Source organism: Nuphar pumila, chromosome 2 (assembly GCF_984573655.1).
Source record: "Nuphar pumila chromosome 2, dmNupPumi1.hap1.1, whole genome shotgun sequence".
Taxonomy (NCBI): domain Eukaryota; kingdom Viridiplantae; phylum Streptophyta; class Magnoliopsida; order Nymphaeales; family Nymphaeaceae; genus Nuphar; species Nuphar pumila.
In genome coordinates, this window is record NC_143250.1 from 20,111,165 (window position 1) to 20,128,706 (window position 17,542).

General features: G+C 35.6%; 1 non-coding gene across 1 annotated transcript; it reads right to left on the reverse strand.

Annotated features, from left to right (window-relative positions):
* Window positions 1-4,329: 4,329 nt before the first annotated feature.
* On the reverse strand, window positions 4,330-4,401 carry TRNAG-UCC (transfer RNA glycine (anticodon UCC)). Its single transcript has one exon. It is a non-coding gene; the product is annotated as a tRNA-Gly (tRNA).
* Between the last annotated feature and the right edge of the window lie 13,141 nt (window positions 4,402-17,542).

Sequence of the window (17,542 nt, forward strand, 5' to 3'; positions counted from 1 at the left end):
TGCCTCTAGGCTTGAGATCTCTTTTCTTAAATCCAGTTTTGTGACAAGGTTGGAGTAACAACTAGATCCTTTTCTTCGTGGATGTTGTTGCGCATCGTGCAGGAACGGACGCGCCGCGCAAGCGTGCAACTGAGGCATTTTGATGGCGCACTTCGCACGCTCGCAGCGGTGCGAGGTGCATATCAGATGCAACCGTTTTATTTTTTCAATTTCAGATTATCTGACCGTTTTAAAGGCTTTAAGTTGCATGTATATCGAGTTTATGGTGCATTGTGACTGTTAGACGGTTTTGAAGGCCTTTGATTGACAGTCAAAGGTGGGTGACCGTTTAGGTACCTTTTCGTCATATGTTCAAACCGTCAGGTTTATGGCCATTAATCTCATTTATCGCAAAACATTTTGGCCTTTCTAAAAGTGTATAAATATCTTCTATTTTCGTCTTTTGAAATGACAAGAATTTTCTGACTCTCCAGTCTTCTTCTTCTTTTCTTCTAGATTTGGCTTGCAGAGTTTAAGTGTGGTAGAGATCATCTGTTCTTGCGAAGCAGTGACTCTCTTGAGGTTCAAGCCTAGTTGTATCCTGGGAACTTGGTCGCAACAAACCCCTTTTCACATCTTTGAAATTTCCGGAGTAGGGCGATTGAAGTTCTAAAGATTAGCGATCTTAAGAACGTGCCTCTAGGCTTGAGATCTTTTTTCTTAAATCCAGTTTTGTGACAAGGTTGGAGTAACAACTAGATCCTTTTCCTCGCATCAACTTCAAAGCCAAAGGGACAGAGAACCAAGCAGAGTGGATGGTTGGGACTTACATGGCTTATCGGGATTTCTGTGTGTCTCTCTGTTTCCTTGCATTTTTGGAAGATTCATGATTGAGTGGCAATAGGCGATTCCAAGTAGGCAGAAATGGTGCTTCTTCTTTTCAAGGGATTGATTGTATTCTTCCCCAAAATCTCTTGCTTTCTCAACTTTTTAAACTGCTAGCAGCATTACACCTATTTCTTGATGTTTAGATTCTGCCTCTGGTGCTCATGATTAGTCTTTCTTGTTTATAATCACACTGTAGATGGTTTTGTACTAAAAAACTCATTTTTCATATAGCAAGGTTGCATGCCTGGATTCGTGCAAAAGCATTACCAGATGATTGAAAAAACCTGCAATTTTATTTCGGATATTACTTTATTAATCTTAATTGTGAGTATAAATAGTCCAAACCTATAGAAGGTGACTGGCAAGTGTAAAAGGATAATTATAGTTAATTAATCCATAAATCAACCTAGCATTGTTCTGAAAGCTTGAAGAATGCCCTTCTTGCCGCCCTACATGGGAGAGAGAGAGAGAGATGTAAAGGCCTTGACTTGTGACCTACGGATTGTTACTTACAGGGAACATTTCATTGAATGGGGATCAGGTGCAATGTTGTCATAATCTTGTCGGACCTTGAATCGGTTTTCAAAACGATTCAAGGAACCCGCTGATTCCGACTCTGAACCAATTCCAGATGAATCTGTTAATTTTAACCAGCCAGTAGGGGTGTCAAAGGGCATGGTTTACCTGGACCCGACCCAAACCAAACCTTATAGGGTCAAGGTTTGGTGGTAAATAAGAAAACCCAATTGAGACCCAAGTACGGACCCGAAGGTCCGATTAATATAGTTATTATTGGGTCTGTGTTTGGTTTTTCTTATAGTGGAATCGATTAGACCCAGGTCCAAACCCGATGCCCAAAAATCTGGTTTAAGTCTTGTTCCACCTGGGTCCGAACCAAACCCGACTCGTTGACACCCCTAACCAGTCGACAACATATGCCAGAAAATTATTAAAATAACATAAAAAATATTTTAAACCCTCTTTGAAAATTACAGTTTGTTTCGTATCGTTTTTTTTTTTAACTAATATGATAGGAATAGATCGATTCTAGCAATATGGCAACGATATTGACAACATTGTGTAATCTTCGTATCAGTTTTTTTTTCATACTCCTTTTACGACAGCTATTCAACTATCTAGGCACCAATGACTTTCCAAGTTGGATTGTCCCATCATATATATGGTGGTGTGCACTACAGTACTTCTACTACATAATTTTACATACAGATAACATTTCATGGGAGGAGAGACAAATAACATTTGTGCTTTAAAGGTGTCACTTAGTGGGAAGGAGAATGAAACACACGATGTTTCAGATGTGTTTCAGTAATGTACACGTATATGGTAGGATAACGATATGCATAGTCAATAGTGTGATGTATTAATGAAAATAAAATTGATAAGTAATGTTGAGATGTGATGTGCATGGTATACTAGAGATGTTAATGAATACACGTAGAGTAGAGTGGATGAGTACATGAGTGATTCATGTGGATGGATATGTAATGAATACATAGATGATAATGTCATGTGCGTGAGTATACGTGTTACCATCATTCATGTTTTGACGGTGCCAAGTGCTGAGAACAAGAGAGAAACACACATCAACCTAAACTATCACCATATTGTAATTTTCAAACACAAATTTATCACCTCTTAATCTCGAACACCCACTTATTACAATGGAGGTTACACCTATTAATCTCAACCACCCACTTGTTACAACAAAGGCTGCATGCAATTTTGTCATTTCAAAACCACTATAAGAAAAAACAAATAGATTTGAATTGATGCTTCTTCTTCTTTTGGCTTACGAAGGTTGACATAGAAGTAAGAGTCAATAAGGAAAAATGTTGGGAAAGTCCTGCAATTTCGTTGTTCGGTATTTATTTTCTTTTATTTATAGTTATTGTTCATTGTTTTGTATATGTTTTGTTTTCTAGATCTGTTTGACTTATATTCGTCAGTTGTTTGTGTTTCGTTGATTTATATTTAATGTAGGCTTCATTGTTTTTCTTTTAGTGTTTTGTTTGTTGCTAAAGTTAATGTGCTACTTTTTCTTTTGTTTGGAGTTAATGTATTACGTGCCTAAGCCCATAGGGTAAGTCTAGGTTCAAGCCTAGGTTTGGGTAGGTTAGCTAGGTTAGAAACATTGTTAGATTTTATTTGGATTATGACAGGTTTTGAAAAAAAATGCAACCCAAATTACAATAAATAAAATACTGAAAATTGAGGGTGAGGCTTAAGACATGTGGAAATAGGTCTTGTTAAAATATCATGGCCAAACTCTACTGGGTTTGGGATTTATGAACTCAGAAAGAAGCGGCGGGGAACTAAGTTTAAATTGGTCTCTCTATTAGTTTAGGGTTTAAGGTTAATTTTTAGAGAGTTGGTTGGGAACACGTGAAAGCACCAAAGGTTAAAATATCAGCCCTAAATCAAGTTGGGTCGTTGAGATATATATGACTCAGGGAAGTCGGGTCAGGTTTTGAGTTCACAACAAACAACATTTGTTGGTTTCTTAGAATTGGTTCGGGTCAAATGGGTGTAGACGTAAGCTTACAGGGGTTCGTTATGCTTAGTCAAGGGTTGCATATATGTCTGATGGTTTGCTCGAGGTCGAGTTCACCCAAATTAAATCGAATGAGTTCAGCCATTGGTCTTCGAGCGCTTTCACACGTTGACTCTTAACTTGTTGAGGGTAGTAGCTTAGAAGACCACTGAATTCTAGACCAAGGTCTGGTCCTCTGAGGCTTAGAGACATCAGCCAATAAGTGGCCTGGTCACTCAAAAGCAATGAAAGGGAGAGATATAAAGTGAGAGAAAGAAGAGAGACTATTTTGAGAAAGTGAATTAAAGTAATTGGACGAAGACCATAATATATATGAAGATAGAGAGTATCACTTATGTGAGATTTAAGTTGTCACTTATGGTTGCAGGGGACTAAGCTTTTAGTTGTCAGGTCATGCTCTCTGTTTCATTTTCTCCTTTTTGCAGCATTTATGTGCCTGATGCATGTTTCGTCATGAAATTTTGTATCAAACTTAGTAGACCTGATGAACATTGTACTAAGTAAAAGGGAAGGTACGCATGCTTGCCTCCATACGGAAGATGCAGCAGCGCTGCTGCAACTGATATTGGTGTGTTGAGAAACCGCTACTTACCAGTTTTAACTTAATCTCTGTGGAACCAACGCTCCGCTTGTCTGGTAGGAGCAGCTGGTGCACGTCACTTTGGTATCGTTGTATAACTGGTAGGGGTCTGCCTAACCTCAACTTGCCTTTCAAAAAAAAAATTTTGTATTCTCTGTGGAGATTAAATGAGCAACTATTTTTGGAAATTGCAGCATAAGTCTCTTGTATAATAGGAAAGCGAGAGGGGAAAAAGAAAAGAGGGAGGGAGAGACTGACTTTTCATATACATATAATATACAGAAGAGGATGGAAAAAATAAAAAATCATATGCGTTTGCCGGGAGTCGAACCCGGGTCTATTGCTTGGAAGGCAATTATCCTAACCGTTGGACTACAAACGCATCTTGTTGAGAATTGACTGCATTTTTTCTTTCTAAATGCAACTACTAGGATCCCTGTCCCATACGGGCAAACAGAGGACCTTTTTTTTTGTTCCACCGTTCACGGATCTGTGCAGTCTTCAATCAGATCCGGCTTTATCCTTACTCCTTATCAGGTAGACATGGATCCAGTGGGTCTTGGAGTCTTCAATCCATTGGTTGCCCTTCATACAGAAGGCTACCCTGGTATGCAGTATGCGTTTGTGATTTTAGGAACACATCTAGCAAGTGTAGCAAGGATTTTGTAGATGGATTTTATAATCTTCCTATAGATATGCAATGAGACTCTCATATAATCTAATGAGAAAATATCTGAGAACGGCCTACTGCCAGGTAGTTCACCAGGCCAGAATGGGCTTGAATCTAAATTAATGGAGCCTTGCCAGAATGGCCTAACCTAGGCCTCCTAACATATGACACCCACGCCTAAGCGTGGAGACTCCTTGGGGGCGAGGGATAAGCCCTCGGAATTTTATGCTACTAGGACGATGATCATAAGTATGGCAAGCAGATCTAGCGCAGCTAGGTCTCTGATCTTGGAGCAGTTTCTTCGAGTAAAAATAAAAAAATACTCGGTGAGGACGGATCTGCCCTCCGCGAGATGCAGAGGTTTTCATTGGACAATTGATTGCGCCTCATAATTTAGGGTGCATTTTAAAGGGATAGCATTTGCTACCCCTGTGGGTAAGGAACCCCTAGGTGAAACTCATAAGGGAAGGTTGTTTTGACCAAATCAGACCACATGGATGTTTTTAACATGGTCAAGTTAGTACGAATCAAAACTTGGATCATAGTTTTTTTATGTAAAAAAGTTTTTTTGACATTTAAAAAATTTTGTATGTTGTAGGCTGTTGATTTTTCATCTCATAAAATCTAACATATACCTCAGAAAAACATGATCCAAAGGTCAGTTTGTACTAAACTTAATATGTCACATATGTGCAAAAAAACTGAAAAAAAATAAAAGTACTATAATTTTTCATCAGGGGATTCTTTACCCACGAGGGTACCAAACATTATCCCCATTTTAAATATGCCAGATTTATAATATTCACATTTCAATCTGGCATCTAGCCCCAACGGTGAGGTCTGAAGAAAAAACAAGTACTGAATCTTACATCCACCCCAAAATGTGGATTTTAGATTGATTTCTAGAAGAGATTCATGATTCACTGGCCCAATAGGAAAGGGTCATGCCAGAGATTTATGAATCTCAGATACATGGTTTGAGATCCGAACATTCAAAGGCTTAAATGCTCAAAGAAGTGTTTAGGTATGATATTCTTGACTCTCACACCTAGATAGATCTACACGTAACCCACATCTTTGTATGTGCTTAGTTACTACTTCTCTTAAAGGAATTGAAAACCATTAAGGACCTGTTTAGAATTTTGCATTGTAGTTCTCCAACATCATCTGCTGCTTGGGACTTGGTAGGTATGGTTTTCCTTAGCAAGATCTGTCATTTTGAATGAAAATTCTATCTGTAATTGCAGAGCAATATATTCTGCAAGAATATTAGATTGCCTGGAACATATTGCAACCCTTGGATAGCAATATTGTTGTTCTAACTCATAGAATGAACATTTTTTTCATTAGTACGTAATTCTTCGACTCCTTGAGCTCTACCCTATGTTTAACATATTGGCAAATATAATATGAACTGTGACTTGGATCAAATCAATTCTTTTTTTAATATTTATATGTGCAATTGCCTTAAGAACTTTGCTAAAACACTATTGAGGATGAAGTTGGCAAACCCAACACCATTCAAAAGAGAATGTTTTTGGCAACTCCATCCTCAACATCACATTTTTGTGACACCATATTTTGGCAAGACAGCATTTGATGAAACTATATTTATTGCAAAAGCACAAACTCATACCATCTTTTGGTTTAGGCTCAATTTGGGAGCTGGTGTTGGAGGCTTGGAACCAAGATGAAAGGGACTATTGGAGTGAAGATGGAAATGGGTGATGGGGGGTGGAGTTGTCAACTATATCCTTGTAAGATATGTCACAAAGACTTGAACACAAGGGTGTGACGCAGGTTTGAATTGCAAGTTTGATTTTTTTTTTGGAAAATAAGACACAAGGGCACAAATTTTTTTATTTTTTTAATCAATAAAAACCAAAATTTTGATATTTTATTGTTAAATTGAACATGATACTTTAGAACATTAAAAATAATAAAATATTGTCTATACATATCAGTGTTTATATCACGTGTCCGAGCATTTCTGCTCGTGTCACCAGCCCCTGTGACAACTTGTGAGAATATAGTTGAAATGGGGAGATGGGAGACTATCTACCCTCTTATTTCCACTCATCTCACTATTTTGCAAACTGAAAACGATCTTAATATATAACAAAAATGACACATTTTTTAAAACCCTACAATTTTCAAAAATCCACTCGATGTTCAAAACCATAACTTTTTATTTGTAAAAAGACCTTTTCACCCTTCACACAAAGCGAATTTTCTCTGGTATGCAAACTTTCTTCTCAAATATCTAAACATGTGAATTTTCTCCAGTATTTGTAAATTTATTCTCAAATATGTAAATTTCCTCCCACATATTTGTGAATGTCCTCTTGCCTACTTCCACATTTGCGAATGGCTTGACCTTTGCACACAAATGTCCTCATACATTTTTGAACGTCCTTCATTTTTAGTAAAAGGAGTTTGTTGAAAAAAATGACATTTTCACTTTCTAAGTGGGAATGTATTTTACCCATTCTTTGTGAGTGACTCCTTTTCAACCATCTTTTCATGAATTCATAATTTTTCTTATCCTAAAAAAAAACATATAAGTCGTGCACACATTATTCGTATTGGGTTTGTTCAATCGATTTTCTTGTTATATATACAATTCATTCTCATAAACAAATCAATTACCTATTATAAATAGGTAAATATATAGTAAAAAATCCATATATTCATCCACAATCATAATAAAAATATGTATAATCATTCACATAATATAAAATTTTATGTGCATTTTTTCACATCCATAGTCAAAACATAATACTCTGTCCACATTCAAAGTAAAAAATCTGCATAGTCATTCACGAAGTCCTTATTATATACACATCTATCAGCAAACAATATGATTACCCGGAGCTCCTGTAATCTCTCATCGCCATCTGACACTTTATTGTCTGATATTGTTTCTATATCTTCAAATGCAAGGGCATCCTTTGACTTAAACTCTTCATCAAATTTCATTGTCGCAAGCTCAACCCCCTTTTTCTTTCACTCCTCACAGATGGTCTTCCTTTCACGTTTATAGACCTTTATCAATTGATGCCTAACTACAATTACATTAGCTTGAAAAAGGTCACTTAGTAAATGTGTGACAAATATTATAGAAAAAAACAAAACATGCATGGTGTACCTATGTGAAATTTAATGGTTCACCTAATCCTAAATATTGCATATACAAAAGGACATATATTGCATAATCGTACATGTAACATTCATATACCAAGTAAACAAGCATGTACAAAATGAGTTAACAGACAAGTACAAAAGTAATTATCAGCTTGATTGCTTATGAATGTCTTGCACAACAGTGACCGACCATTCTGCATAAATATCGTAACAAATTCATCCTTAAAAAAAAAAGAACCTGCAACATAATATTAAACTGAATGAGTACTTGAACAAAAAAAGCAAAATATTAAATAGGTATAACATTATGTACCATATCTACGACGTTACTAGTAGCAATTTTTGTAGTCTCCATTGAATTGTACAACCTTAACTCCTTTGCTTTCATATTCATCTCATAAAGAACCCAGTGATAATTGCTCCCAACATAAATCGATATAAGGTAGTTATGCAGTTCAAGTTTTATGTTATGTAGGTGTATACCTTATCACATTCATAGAACGAATATGATACATAGTTGAGCTCCAAACATACATATGTCTTATCTCGATATAAGGAATTTTTGAGCATTGGCTGTGAATTTTAATGTTTACTAATATAATGCCCCAAATATTTAACTCAAAAAATTTAGAATATTTTTTTTTAAACCACAACAGAAATATTAAATTAATCTCTCGGTCAAATAATTTGGGGGGGGGGGGGGTATAGGTGATAACACAAACTCAATATCATTAGGCGAATTAAAGTCTTGCCTTGAAATATTATAAGTCATAAATAATATAATTAATGAATTTAAAATCAGAGTTCCTCAGAACATCCACAGAAAATATGGTCTCATGGCACTGCTCGCAATTGCCTCGATATCTATATATGTTTCTTGAAAAATATTAATTCAGATGGTGTCAGATTACTCCCCGTCTGAGTAAGAAGCATATTATCAATATGAATGTGCTCACTGTCATGTGTACAAGTATATATGCAACACATTTGAATATTGATATACGAAATGCCAAAATTCATGCAAGTTTTATGAGGTTCACTCGATACAAAACAACTCATGATTTAGTACATGAAGGAATGCATTAATGAGCTATGCATCACATGAATGAATCTTATTTATATTTTAACAATTGAAATATTAAGAAAAACATTAATAAGCTATGCATCACATAAATGAATCTCATTTATATTATAACAATTGAAATATTAAGGAAAATATTAATAAGTTATGCATCACATGAATGCAACATCAAGCATTGTATGTACTTAAAGACATTCAAAAGTGCACGAACTTTATGTTTCTCTTATTAATTACCTTATGGGTACATATAGATATTCAACATCGTAGCGGACCGAGACCACATGGGGGTCTTTTATGCTTTTCTAATTAATACCTCATGTGACTAGTCGTACGAATATCCAAAGGGGATGGTTCACGATCGAGAGAGTATTTCTCAATGTCTAAAATTAGAAATAGGATGTACCCTGAAAACTTCTGTAAAAGACTTGGATCTACCACTTTGGATGCATTGGTAGTCCTGACCCCCTAACTCTGAGGACTGGGGACTGAGTGAGACGCCTTACTCTCACAAAAACATAATTGTCCTACGAAGCTTGTACCATCTACCTTCTCGAAGGTAGAACATGGGTCCAATAACATGCACCATCTTTCAGGTATACCCAGAACCCTAAGAAACTGGTAACATATACTGTCTTTCAGGTATACCCAGAATTCTGAGAAACTGGTAACATATATCATTTTTCTGGTATACCCAAAATCCCACAGTTAGGATATATGTGCATATATTAAATCTTGCTTATTTCTTCATGCAAGTCATTGCACCGCAAGGGATTTCTAAAATCTCAAACCCACACTCGTGGTGGTCAAGTGTATGCACATTACCAACCTAGTGCACATTAGGCACCAACACAAATTCTCATAATCATAGGCTCATATATGAGCTAAGCACATGTTTATGAAATATTTAATTTTATAAGTTTGGGTATACATATTGTACCTCATTGGTCATTTTCGATCACATGCTGACTCATGGGTAAAACACACAGGTACAGGTATCACACCATTGCATCATAACACATGTATAGCATGTCACACATATAAATTTCATAAGTGCTTCTTTAGAACCGCATTCTTAGTTTTGAGCTTTAGCATACTCATGACCCCCTAAAAATTTCATACTATGTAAATATCAAGTACATGCATTTAACAATAGGTAGTTTATACCCTAAACATAGTTATGACGTTCATATGTGAATCACATATCAGATTTATATATGAAATAAATACATTATTGATATATCATTATTTCGCAAAGCTCAGTAATAGCATAACATTTTTTTGTCATGTACAAACAATAAAAATTGCATTTGCAAAAACATACACTGGCATACTCACCAGAACAATAAAATAACATTCTTATATCATTTTACCAGGTTTTCCAAATGGAACAATCACCCAATTGAGTGCACGACAATACTTTCAAGGATTCAAACATACAACATCCTAATATAACATAATAAGCATCATTCTATATTTTTTCTTAGAGAACCATGTATGCCCCCCCCCCCACATATATATATATATATATATATATATATATATACTTTATATGTATATATATTGATTGGGCTGCGATGGACTGCTATTAGTCCTACCACACCCATCGTAGTTGTACCTACATCATGCCAACACCCAGTAGCGTTCACTACCGGGTAAAACAAAAAAAATATTTTATTTTATCTTTGAAAAGCAAGTTGGCAGCAGCCAGTGGTAGACTTGCTGCAATCATAAAATAGGCGCACCAGCAGGGTGGTGGACCCTGCTGGTTGTCTGGGTACAAGACAAGGGAAACTGAGGTCATGTCAACCCCAACCTGTTGCACCCATGTAGGGTGTAGTAGTTGCTGCCCCCTGTAGAACACAACAGACCGAACATGCTATGATCCATGGGGCACGACGGTAGTTGCTCGCTCATGTAGGTGGTCGGCTTGGTGTTGACAGGCTTAACCGGTTTGCCATATATATCATGTATTTTATTATTATTATTTTTTTACCTAAGGTTAGGCTGACCCCTACTAGAGGGTCGTTGGGTTTTGAAACTAAAACATCCCAACACAAGTCAATGTGCACTAACAGCTCCTACCAACCACGTGGAGCTCCAGTTGAATTCGTTAGTCTGCAACCATGCCAACAGGGTGTGGCGCACCCTGCCGCATCAGCTGCGCCCAGACCAGGTTTAGCAGACCTTGGTAAAGCCAGGTCTCAGAGCATTATGTCTGCTCTGACCGGTTAGACCACCTTGTGGGCAGGGGTCATGCAGGCTCCAACTCATCCCTGCACCCCCACCCCCAACAAATATATAAATTTGTTTTTTCTCTTCTAAAATCCTTCTATTTAAATCATAGATCGACAATGGCTATAGTTATAACAAAATACTTATAACCATCCCATTTATCAGCACTTCATAACGAAATTGATAACCCTCATGAATATAAATCCATTGAATAAAACAAATACACAATTATTGTAACGAAAATATACCAAATTACAAGATGAGAATTATATCTTCATGCATATAAGCAACTCATGGTATTGGTTCGTATATGCACAACCAAAACAACATTTAGCCATAATTGACCTATATCTCAACCCTACATGTCGACTATGATGTCCATCATAAAGAGAAAAATCTATTGAATAAATCAAGTGCATAAACATTGCAAAGGATTTGACCAAAATACACTATGACAATTATATTTTCATGCATATAAACAATTATTCCAAACTATTTTTTTTTAACTTGAATGGAAGAAATCAAACATGTTAGTGCATGGAAGGAATCAAACACCTTAGTGCAAGTCATGACCCTAACCCGTACCCACATGTTGTTGTAGTCATATATATATATATATATATATATATATATATATACATACATACATACATTTTTGAACTCAATTGGGAGACATCAAGAGAGATGGTAGTGCCCTTTGTAAGTGTATGTATATGTGATTAAACCACAAGCACACCACATAAACAAAATGGTATTCATATAATTTCAAAACTTATATGGGGAGAATTAAAACACAATCTTGTATGTCATGACACCAAATCATACATACATGCAACATGTGTACAAATTATTTAAATCTAACTTGAGCATGAATTTGGAATCATGACTATATATATATATTTTAAAAGACGTGATGCAAAAAAGGTATGTTTCATCTATAGGGTGGATCAATATTTTTAATCACCTACATGGTACGTATGCAAATCTAGTGATCCAACATATGTTGTTCCGATCATCCAAGAGTGGTGTGTGTTAATCAGGTGGACAGTCATATGCTTTCATATGTATCCATCTTCTTATAATATGTATAATTCAACATAACAATCATAAGATATTCGACTAAACAACCATTCATGGAGCATGTTAAATAAGAACATATTTATGATTATGCATCTAAATTATTATGGCATAAATCAAATAAGCATCAACATTAGAGAATGTTAAGGTACATAAACCAATTCTGATATGTATGTTATGAATGCATGATCATATTACTTATAATCAATTTAAGTTTTCTCTTGAATCTCCTTGGGGTACTGTCATATGTAAACATCGAAGTACAAGGCAATACTAGGAGTATTTTCACCCACACATAATTTATATTTTATTAACTTAGTCTGCACATGTTTCTCAAGATCACATGAGACATCCTCACCCTGGCCACTACTTGACATCATCGGGCATCCTTATCCTAACCAATTTTTTCTGTCATTAGGCATCTTCATCCTAGATAATTCTTGGTATCATCGGGAATCCACACCCTAATCAAGTCAGCCAAGGGAACTACCACCCCGCCATCCTTAGAGTCACCACCTCGGATGGATACCATCAGAGAATCACAACCCTAGACGACCATCGTTAAAAAATCACCACCTTAGATGGTATCGTTAGATAATCATTACTCTAACATCATCGTTAGACAATCACCACTCTAATAGCATCGTTGTCTAGTTTAAACATTCACATCACCATACATCATTATCCAATTTAAATATGCACATCACTATGTGCCATTATCCAGTTTAAACATGCATATCACCATGCATCATTCTATTGGGCAATCACCCCTACTCGGACATCATAGTGTATTCATTGTGTGCAAATATGTGCAATTAATCATATGCAATATAACAATAATTTAAATAATGCAATCACATGATTTTCATAAAAATAATGCACTAGCACACAACCTCAATAGGCTCGCATGTTGTTCACCAACCTACCACAAATCACATTCATGTATTTATGGCACCACATTTGTTATTTTAACCCACTTGCTCTTTTATGAGCATTCACATATACATGCATATTTTTCATGTCTTATAACATATCATACTTTATATCATAACATTATGCTACATGTCAATATATCATGTTTCACATCATGACATCATGTTGAACATTAACACATCATTTATCTCATTATAACTTTATGACAAAAAATTATAGCATAGCATTAAAAATATATTCACAATTGATAGCATAACCCTACAACCTCATTAGGTCCACATACAATACACCAATAGGTTGTGTGTTTATCTGGTTCATCTCTGGAATCAAGCGATGTCTATCTGGTTCATTTTTTTAGAACCATGACATGCATTCAATCACAAGTTCTGAATTTGGGACTATTAGGATAGAAGTTTTTATTCATTAGAAATTCTACCATAAATCATACAAAATAATTTTGGTTCTGAGATTTTTATTGTAGATTCATACGCATGTTAGCTATCTACAGAAAAAATCAGACCTAAACTCATTTTGAATCAAAAAATAAATTTTTTTGGAACATCGACTATTTTTTGTTCTTAGAACAGTCTTATATGGTTCGATCTTTCTAATGAAAAATCAACCATGCATCACATAAAATAAGATAAATTCTAAGATTTTATTGTACGCGGCTTGATGTGTCTGACATAAGTCCCAAGTAATCCAGACTTAAATTTGTTTGTTGGTGGTACTTTTAGCATGGTATTTTTAAAATATTATTTTATTATTGAAATTGTTTTGAAAAATTGCCACCCAAGTAATAATACTGATTTCCCACGTAAGTGGTGAGTTCGGATCGATCCACAGGGAACATGATATACTCAATGTAAAACAAAAAATTGCATTTCATTGATATAGAACTTGTTCAATTACAAAAAATATTACAATGAAATCAAAATTTGAACAAGTACTGAAAAGAAACGCGCAGTGACTTAAGCCCGCAAATGCAAGGGCATTTTTGTCATTTTACTTGATTAGACATTCGATCGCTAAGATGAGATGCTCTTAACTTGCAACGTAAAATCACCTGCACGACAAAAATGAAGTTAGTGACACTATTTACAAAAATGGAAACGACTACTTCTAAAGTAATCCTAAAATCAATCGCTAAATTAATTTCTACGTAAAACGAGAAATTACGAGAGTTAATTTCCTAAACTAATTAACCTAATGCTATAATAACTCTAAGCTAATGTTAGAAACCTAATAAAACACTAAAAGTTGAAATTAAAAAACTACAAAAAATTGCAATTGGCTATTTTGCCCCTGTGCTACACGAAACCCTAATTTCTGATAGGCGATCAGAAAATGATTCATAGATGGCTTAAACGAAGTCCGATTGGAGTGATTTCTATTGCGTTGAATTTCTGACAAAATCAAAAATTCAGCAAAGCCTTTAGATTCTGAAGATCACTTCCAAAACTCCGGATACAGACATCACAAAATCAGATAGCAATACACGAGAAGCCTATTTAGAAGATTAAATGATGCGAAGGGAAAAACTATGTGAAATTCAATCCTAAAACACTAGTTATCAAGCTAAAACATGTACATCTTAATTCTAAATATAAATACACTAATAACCTATAGAAAATACTAATATCAACAATGAATCCGATGCTCGCAAACCGACAAACCCGACTAGACACGCGGTTCTAGCCGATTTTGACGTAAGAGTCAGAATTCGTTGTGACGATGGCCTAAAATGCAAACAAACACGTATTTAAACTAACTATCGCCTACATTAAACTAATTACTACTTAATTGAAAATAGAAACACGTTGAAAACAAGAATGTAACAACTATACTAAAATTTAGAAAATACCCTTAATCGACTAAAGTGATTCTAGTCGATTTGAAGGGTTTGAGCCAAACACGTTCTAAACACTAATGCACACTACCCTAAACTATCTGAATGAATTAACCTAATGTATATTATCTAAATAAAACCTAAATTCATGCTGGAAATCTAGTTTTAACTGCAAATTAATAAACTAGTGAACTATTCAAAGCTAATCATCAATTGGCATGTACCTAATCCTATTAATTCTTAACACCCTAGCTTACGAATCCAACACGATGCTAAGCTACACAATTCTATCACGTGCTAATTTACTGCAAAATTTTACATCAAAACTACTAAAACTTGTTGCTACACACCCTCCAACCGAGTATCACTAAATACACTAACTACCTAACTCGGTTAGCAAGGAAACAAAACCAACTACCTTTAACTACCACCCAAACTACTTACATGCTTCCGAAATTACAGAACATTCCTAATGTTACCTAGCTGACCTAAATACAACAGAGAACCAATCACTGTAATTTCTGCTAAAACAGAGATTACGCAATGACGCTAATCCATACTATTTGCTGAAAAAACACCCAAACCTATTGGAAAGAATTCCAATCGGAAGTGGATACTAAGAAAAACACCTACATTAGTAGCTACATTGTAAATTAATTAACCACCTACAATGATCTAATCCATGCTGAATTTACTGCTAATGCTTAACAAAAACACAGAGAACTATTGTGTTGATCCATTTTGCGCAAGACACCAAAAACCAGGTAGCATCAATTTACCCGATTTTTGTGGCTAGAATGTCATTCAATCCAAAACAACGGTCAACAATCCTACAATACTAAACTAATTTAACATATGTAACAACTCAATAATCTAGGTTGTTATAATGAACTAGAGTCTACAACAAATGACTCCAGTCGATTGGAACCAGTCCAACCAGTTTGAGAGCTAACAATGAAACAAACATGCTATGACGAAATCCAAAAGGCTGAGCAATACTAACTAAAATTGTTTAACTCGACTCACAATGCTGGTTTAAGCATTAACACCCTAAGCTACGGCTGAGACAAAAAAATAAAAAAACACAACAAAGAAAAGAAAACATGTTGGGTGCTACACTAGAAGAAGGGGATGCAAAGAAAACTTACCGGGGGCCGGCTGACAGTCCGAGGAATGAAGAGGCACGAATCTAGTGGTTCACGATGAGGAGAAAACGCCTCCCACGCTGTTGAAAGTTCTGATTGCCACAAGATGTTGCTGCTACAACTGATTTGGCTGCAACCACCTATAGATGCCGAGTGGTGAGAAGAAGAAACCGGTTAGAATTCGGTCACCCGCTGATTGCAAACGACACAACCAACGGATCAAGCATTCCACGCTGCTGAACCTGCATAGCACAACAAGCAACCGTTAATGTTAGCACATCATGGCAAAAGGGGGATGAAAGGGAAGCAGAAGAAAGCACAGTGAGGAAGGAGTGCTGGGATTCCACGGTTGAGACGGCCAACCAATGGCAATGGAGGGTTGTGAAGAAGAAGAAGGAGAAGAGCTGAAGGGGAAGGAGGAAAAAACGCAGGGGAAGAAGGAGAGGAAGAGAACATGCGAGCTGGGCGGCGCCTTTCCCCAGACATGAACAATCATGAATAGGGTCTCTTCATGTTTTTAAAGCCAAAACCTGTGTTTTGGAAAATTTCAAAACAAGGATTAAAAATCAAATATTTGCTAGGCACCTATTTTGGAGGGGGTTTTCAGCAAAGGTTTTCAAAAAATGAGTTTAGGGCTGGAGTGGGTTAGATCCTAAGGTTTTTTCCCATATCCAAGGCCCATAATGGCCGTTTGGATCCAAATTAACCCATTTTGCCTCGAGGTTTGACCCGTTTCACTAAAAAAGTGATATCTCTCTCGTTTTAAGTATGATTTGAACGAAATTCGAACCATAGCTCAATGACATCTAAATGCATCTAAGTGTGGGTTCTAAACCTATAAATGATGTGTTTATGCAATAAAAACATCTTATCATTATGAGTAGTTAACGCATCATCATTTATCATAAATAATTAAATTTCTTGTGATACAGGCTATTTTTGTTATTTAACAGACTATTTTTCAAAAGTTACAAGTTCTAGATTGAACTTTCATGTTTTTTAATTTTCAAACTATAAAGAATCAACCACAAGATTTTTATCATATATTCTTGAATATACAAACCAACACACATAAAAAACTCAGTCATAAATCTTGAATTTTTTGAGAGGTATGATTTTTATAAAAGTGTTAAGTCTACACAAATTTCTTGTCATGATAGGAATTTTGTATCGACTTGCAAAGAACATATCTCTCAAATTGTAGCTCCTCTAAGCTTGAATTTTTTTCTGAGATTGCTTGCATGTATCTAAAATATCCTCATAATTTTACAAGATTTATGGGTTCACCATTTTGGAGAACTAGATTTTTATTTATGTTTGTCGAAATAAATTACTCAAACAACATAATAGCATACAGTTTTCAAGAAACACATCAAGAACTTCATGATTTTC